The sequence below is a fragment of the Nannospalax galili genome, unplaced genomic scaffold, assembly GCF_000622305.1.
Source record: "Nannospalax galili isolate Female #2095 unplaced genomic scaffold, S.galili_v1.0 scaffold254, whole genome shotgun sequence".
NCBI classification, from domain to species: Eukaryota; Metazoa; Chordata; class Mammalia; order Rodentia; family Spalacidae; genus Nannospalax; species Nannospalax galili.
Window position 1 is genome coordinate 409,103 of NW_008333903.1, and position 7,755 is coordinate 416,857.

The window sequence follows — 7,755 nt, forward strand, 5'->3', positions numbered from 1 at the left end:
AATTTATTTTTACTCTTAAGGTCGTATGAGGATTTGGACCTCAGGGGTCACATGGGCTTGGGGGGCGGCTGGCTCCTCAGGCTCTTTTACCAGTTCCATCTGTGTGAAGATAAGCCAAGAGGTCCTGCTTGACCTGGGCTTCGCTTGGAAGCATGGAGGAAATGTTTCCTCTGTGTTGACCCTCCTCTTTGCAGACTGGACACTGGTTCAAGTCCATCTTCTGGGGTCTCCATGGCCTCCCTGAACAAGAGGACAGGTGACTCACCAAAGTTACAGGACATTTTTTCGAGAGATTTTTTCGAGAACTTGTTTGACCTTGGAGGGCAAGGAACAAAAAATTGTCCCTTTAAGTCCCTCTGACCAGATTAGTATAGGCCTCAAAGTCTGGCTATTAAACATCCAAGAAGGTTAGTTACACCAATCTGGTACTTTTAATTACCATGTGCTATGTAGATAGAGCTTGGGCAAAACCCAAACATTTTAAAATAAACCTTGATGAGACATCCTTAAACTAGTTGACTAAGCTATGATCTCACAAATTTTAAGATTTTGTTCTCATGCTTGATAAATCATAACGGTACAAAGACCTCCAACATTTGCTTAGGCTTTCTCATTTTTAGCAAAATACCTCCATTCCTGTATCCTTTTAACATCTTTTATCTTACCATTCTCTTTTTTAATAACCATGAGACATAACATTAACAAATAAACTTTCCATCTGTGTGAGAATTTTTTTCTGGGGATATTAAGCAATGTTTTTCCCCTTTTTTTGGTTATAGTATCAAACCAATGTTTGATTACATTAAAGTTTTTCTAGGGAACCAATAAATTTATTGAGCTTAGTTACATAGATGACTGAGGGGTTGCTGGGGTATATGAGTGACCTGAGAGTATTTACACTGGAAAGCCTTAACCCAGCATGGATCAAGCCTTTTCTTCCTAGCCTTTCCCAGATAATATACTTTAGTCCTCCCCAAACCCAGGAGACAATGTATGATTAGGGCAAAATTATATACAGTTGGTTGGGAAGAGCAGCTGGATGCTCAGGTGAGGGTCCAATGACCCTGTTTACCCCTCCTCCTTTAATTAGACACTTAAGTCCATAAGCCCAGTTGTGATGATCTTTTGTTAGTGGACACAGCTGAAGTCCTGTTAGAAGAATGTATTGTTCTTCTAACACATATTGTGTAGAACGTATTGTGTAGCATCATGTTATTAAAGAACATGGAATCTAAATTATATATATATAAGATAATGTAATAAATTAATATTATCCATGTACATACTGTGTTTTATAAGTTTCCAGAAACAGTCTCAGGGTTGGAGTGGGGGCTCAGGGTTTAAGAGCACTTGCTGTTCTTCCAGAGGACCTGAGTTTGAGTCCCAACACCCACATGGCAGTTTCATCACCCTGTTCTGGCCTCCCCAGGCACTGCACATACACAGTATACATACAGGCACATAAAACACTTGTACAAATAAAAATAAGTAAATCATTATTTTAAAAAACTCTCAGACAAATGCTATTAGGATATCGATCCATATACAAAACAATGAAATTGGACCTTTATGTTTTACCATATACAAAACCTGACTTAAAATAGATCTAAGACCTGAATGAATGAAAGATCTAAAACTATAACCCTCCTAGAAGACATGTAAGGAAAGCTTGTCAGAATTGAATTTGGCAACCATTTCTTGGACATGATACCAAAAGCATAGCCAATTTAAAATAGATAAATTGGAGTGCACCTAAATCTAAAGTTTTTGTGCACCAAAGTGAAGCAGTATAGAAAGACAGGAAATTATAGTGGCAGGAAGGAAAGCATAGGAAAGAAAAGAGACCTTTCATCCCAGGCTCTGCTGATAGAGGCAGAAAACGTCAGGCACCACTGATGAAACCAAAATTTCCCACAGAGATTGCATGCTTTTCTAAAGACATCTCAAACAGATATTATAGGCAATAAATAAACAACTTATTTATGACCAAATGAACCTTGAGTTTTTAGTGCTTACCCCTTATTCCTAAATCTAGACAATAACCCTCATAAATCCACCTTACAACTTTATTACAGAAGGAAATTCCACTTTAAACTTTGCTGTAAATGACTCTTTGAACAATGTAACTTAGAAAACCACAGGAATGAATAGCTAGAAAGACAGACAGACAGACAGACAGACAGACAGACATAGAGTCACTGCCTTGAGAAGTCCATACCCGTACTTGGAATTGTCTTATTTATCTTATGTTCTCTCTTAACCCCTATGCTTAAGATCTTTGTTAAACATGGCTTTTAACAAACCTTAACTCTGTTTCATATTGGCTCATCCTGAAATTCCTTTTTGCTTCAAAGTCACAAATCCCAGTTTTGCCTGAATGGAGGTCCCTAACGGGAAAGGGAATTCCTCAGGCCGCTGCAGGTGACAACATGGAGCTGTGCCTAGGTCCTTGACAAAAGGACATTATCATACTGGGCTGGTATGGTGGCACAGACCTTTGATTCCAGCACTCAGGAGGCAGAGGCAGATGAGTTTGAGGCTAGCCAGGTCTACATAGAGATTTTCAGGTTATCTAGGGCTACATAGTATAGAATGACCCTATTTCAAAACAAAAGGGAGTGAGTATCAACATCGTTAAAAAGCAACCCAGTGAATATTATGCACAGAACATAAAAAGAATCCCTGTAACTCAAGAACAACAAGAAAATCACAAGGCCCAAAAAGGTATTATTAGGGATCACGGTGACTTCTGCCACATCAGCATATGAACCCCTGAAATTCGCAACTGTGAAGGAGACTGGTTCTGAACTGGGTACTATGTTTCAAGGGTATGGCTGGCCAGAAACTTGAGTGACATTGACCTAAGAGCACCTCAGCCAAGGGTATATAGCCAAACAATGGAATTCCTGTGCCATACTCAAGCCTTCTAAAACCAGCTTATAATCTATGACCACCATGAGATTATGCCAGGATAACAGCTGAGATTTGATTCAGATAGGCATCTTCTTTTTCCCCTTCCCTGCCAGAACCTCATTTCCAGGTCAGCAGTCAACGTCGGCTAAAGTGTTGCCTGTGTTCCACAAAGGTCTGCACATAGTTCCTAAGTTGCTGCATGGGGTAATCTTTGCTTTTATCCTCTGGAGTAGCAATTATTTTTAAAATTATATACTTTTATGTGTATGAGTGTCTATATATATATATATGTACCACATGCATGCAGTGCCTATGGAGGCCAGAAAAGGATGTTGTATCCCTTGGAACTAAAGTTAGAGCCAGTTAGCCACCATGTGGGTGCTGGGAGCCCAACGAAGTCTTCTGTAAGAGCAGCCAGTACACTTAACTACTGAGCCATCTCTCCAGTTCCAGCAATATTTTGACTAACATTTGAAATAAAATCTGCACACAAAGACTTTAAAAAAGTATTTAAAGTTGGCAAAAGACTTGAAGAGACATTTCTCTAGAGATGGGCGAATGGTCAATGAATATATGAAAAGATTCTCAAACGGGGGCTGCAGAGATGGCTCAGCGGGTAAGAACACTGGCTGCTCTAGCAGAAGACCCAGGTTCAAATCCCAGCACCCACATGGCAGCAAACAACCATCCATTAACTCCAGTTCCAAGGGATCCAATAGCCTCCTCTGTCCCCAGGGGCACTGCACAACATGAGTGCACTTACACATATGCAGGCATAACACTCATACACAAACTAAAAATAAATAAATCAAAAGAAAGTCAATAAAAATTCTCAAATTGCTAATCATCAGGGGAAAAAAGAATCAAATCCACAACGAACTACCAATTCGGTTTTTTTTATTTTTTGACTTATTTTTTAACTTGTTTATTGAATTTTTGTGTATTTCATACAGAACATCTCAATCTTAATCATCTCTACAACCCCTTTCCCACTGGCACCCTCCCATAGCCCCCCACTGGAATTCACACATTTTTCTCATTTGTGTTAAGGCCTATTGTGTCATGTTAGTGTCCCCAGACATTCCTCAGTGCAAATTCATCTACTGAGGTCTAGTCAGCCTACCAAAAGTCTCTAGGTTTAGGAAGATCAGCTCTTCCTCACCTAATGATATCAGTTGCCACTATTTCTTCAGCTAAGACTGGGGTCTGCTGTCCACTTCCCGAGTTCTGTGCTGGGTTTTTGTCTGCTTGAGTTTGCACGGGTCTTGTGCATGCTGACACCATTGATATAGGTTCATATGAGCAGGGTCCCAGGAGCTTGTAGGACTCTTATTTCCATATGGTCCTGCACCTCCTCCCTGGTTCTTACAACCTTTCTGCCCCCTCTTCCACGATGATCCCTGAGCCCTGGGTGGGTGAAGTTTAATACAGGAGTCCTGTCCAAGGACCAGCATTCTGTACTCTTAATCTCTATGCTTTGGCCATTTGTGACCTTTTGTGTTCCTGGCCCTCTGTTGCATGAGGGAGCTTTATTTATGAGAACTGAGATATTCATTAGTGTCCTCTTTACCCCTGTTCTATGTTCCATGAGCCTGAGGTATAGAGGTTGCCTGGGCAATTCATAGACAAGACCTGTGTGTGACCAGTTGTGGTACTTGGTAGTAGTCTTTGCCTGGTGCAAAAGAAGCTTCTTTGATGTGTGGTAACTGGGATATTTGTTTGTAAATATAAGGATACATATTTTGCACATACTAAGAAATTCCATTAGTCTAGGGATGTGACAGTCTTGGAGTTTTCTCTAAGATCTATGACCACTCCAGCCATCTGTATTTGGTTATATTTACAGTACCACACTTGAGTTTCCCCGCATTGAGTGGGCTTTTAGGTAATTAGTGTCCAATTAGGTAGCTGTTGATCAACCCAAGATAAAAGTGCCACTACTACACAATGTCATATGCTGTGCTGGCCACTGATGTGGTTATTTGGCATTGATGTTTTCCCTTGGCACCTTCATAGTGCTTTTCAAAGCTATGAGAACTAGCCTTTGGGGAAGTGGCTTCCAGGTCAGTTCCAGCTCCACTGCTCCAAATCCTGTGTCCAAAGTATGTTCTGTCTTCAACAGTAAGGTCTTACTTTCAAGTTCTGTGAGGCAATCAAGGGGACTTTTATTTTTATTTTATGTGTATAAGTATCTTGCCTTCATGTACAGAAGTGTACCATGTGCAAGCAATGCCAACAGAGGTTAGAATAGGGCGTTGGACCCCCTGGAACTAGTTATACATGGTTGTTAGCCACCATGTGGGTGAGAGGAACCAAACCTAGGTCTTCTGCAAGAGTAATCAGTGCTCTTAACCACTGAGCCATCTCTCTAGCCACCCCCTTTCCCCCAGTTCTTCACCACTCAGCAGTGAAAAGTACATACAGCTCTTGCACAGGATTAGAGCTCAGTTCCCAGCACCCATGTCAGAGCAGTTCACAACAGCCTGCAATTTCAATTTAATTCTATGTCTCTGGCCTCCAGGGGCACCTATACTCACATGCACTCTGTGTCCACATCCAGACACATAATTAAATATAATAAAAATTAAAAAATACAAATTGGGGCATCTGTATCTTAGTGATAGAGCTTGCCTAGCATGCAAGAGACCCTAGGTTCTGTAGGTGCCCCCCCATGAGCTGTTGACCGGGGGGGGGGGTCCTAGAGATCCCCAAAACAATAAAAGCTATGGCCAATAATGTTGGTTCTACACCAAAAGTGGATGGTTAAAACCTATTGCTGAAGATACCGCATGACGTGGACGTGGGAGAGGGAGAAATCAAGCTTGGACTAAGCTGGAAACTGCCTGTCACTGAATGGATGGCTTTCATGGTGGCAGAAGGTGCTACAGATGGCTGGGGGAGAACTGTCCCCTAAAATTCTGCTCAGCGACAGACCCTGCATGCTGAACTATCAACATGACAAACAAGATGTTCCTGCTGGCACAACAGTGGCACATTTAGTGTATATGCAACCAGCAAATTTTTGACTGGATGTAATGCCCACTCCTGGGGTAGAACACATAGCTAGTACTGTAGACCAGGCCAAGCCCCTGTGGCAGGGGTTATAAGCCACAGTAGGGAAGCCACTGCAATTATTGTGTTAAATTGATACAATGTACCTACTAAAGTACCGTCCAAGCATTTGTGTTTACACCCATAAGTTAAGTTATTGTAGCAGTCACTGTTCATATGTTCTTACTTCTTGCTGTTTGTGTTTTGATAGTGGATGGAATCCCACTGAAATGGAATACCACTGGCAAACAGATGCTGCAGAGACCTGAAAGTTCAGTGCCTTGCCACAATGGGAGGAAGATCATCCCACATCTATCACCCCATCCAAGGCTCAGGGACTTTCATGGGAGAGGTTGGCAGAAAGAATGTAAGAGTCGGAGGAAGGGGTGGAGTGTTACCTGGAAGTGTCCTTCGACCACTATGCTGGCAAGCTATAGTCACGCCTCCTTTCCACGCTTATCAAGGAGTTGAGTGTGGTGTCAGTTACCCCTCCCACCCAACCAGTCGACCTTAGCTGCATGAAGGGGAGGGCTAAGGATATATAAGCCAAGAACACCATGAGGCACCTCTCTTGCCACTTTATGTGGCTGTTGGGAAGTCACAAGATCTATGTTTGAGTGTGGACTTTCCAGTGCAGCTATAAATGGTGGGGAGGGAGGTGCCCACTCTTCTGTAAGTAAACCCCCACCCTATGCTCTGTTAGTAAGCCCAATAAACTCGCTAGGATATTTTTTAAAAAGGATGAAAACTAGTGCATCCCTCAACTCTCACCAGTGAAGCCTCCTTATACAGCAGAGTGCAATGCATACAAAAGGCCACAACTGGTGAACCTTTAAAGAACTGCAGAGTGTGTTCTGCTGGATAGGATGCCTATATTAAACCTCACCCACCCACGGCTCAGGGACTATTGCAGAAGAGAGAGTGGAAAGAGTGTAAAAGCCAGGGTTGGTCCATGAACATAGGGAAGCAGAGCTGTTTGGGCCACTGGAAGCTTGCACATATGAACTTATGGTAATAGTGGCATCAAGCACAGGACCATGCCAATTCAATCAGACAAGGGCCCAGAATGAAGCAAGGGAAATGGGTGGCAAGTCAAGAATTATTGGAGACTGATCACTTCTGCTGAGGGAGAGTAGGCCATACCAATGATCTCTAGTTAGGCTGACTAGACTCCAGTAGATGAATTTGCACCGAAGGACATCTGAGTACAAATGCTTGACTGGATAGGACTCAACCTATATAGCGGAATACATGAGGTTCAGTGCGGGATTGGGGGCCATGGATGGGGAGGGGGTCTAAATTTGATTAAAAACTGTTGTATGAAATGTACAAAAGCTCAATAAATTTAAAAAAAAAAAAAAGAGACCCTGGGTTTCACACTTAGCACCCCAAAAAAGAAAGGAACAAGTACCATCAAGTTATGGAGAGAGAAGTTGTGAGCACTACTAGTAGAGAGCATTATTATCATTGCTCAAAAAACATTACAAATAGAATATGAACCAGGAATCCTATTTCTGGGCATATATACAAAGAAATGTGCACAAGTACTGAGTGTGACAGCTTGTGTCAATGGTCTCAGCCCTGGGGCAGGTGGATCAATAGGAGTTCAAATGCCAGTCTGGGCTATACAGTGATTTAGAGGCCAGCTTGGAATCCAGAGTGAGACTCTGCATATATTACCAAATCCATGTTCATAAGAGCATTATTCACAAGCACCCAAAGGTGGAAGCAACCCTAGGATACATCAACAGGCAAGTGGATAAACGAAATGCAGCATATATATATATATAT

At 42.1% G+C, this 7,755-nt stretch overlaps 1 protein-coding gene across 3 annotated transcripts in view; it reads right to left on the reverse strand.

Moving 5' to 3' along the window:
* The window catches only part of Tfcp2 (transcription factor CP2), a gene marked incomplete at its 5' end in the record, with an annotated part of 76,803 nt that overhangs the window by 56,934 nt on the left and 12,114 nt on the right, over positions 1–7,755 (reverse strand).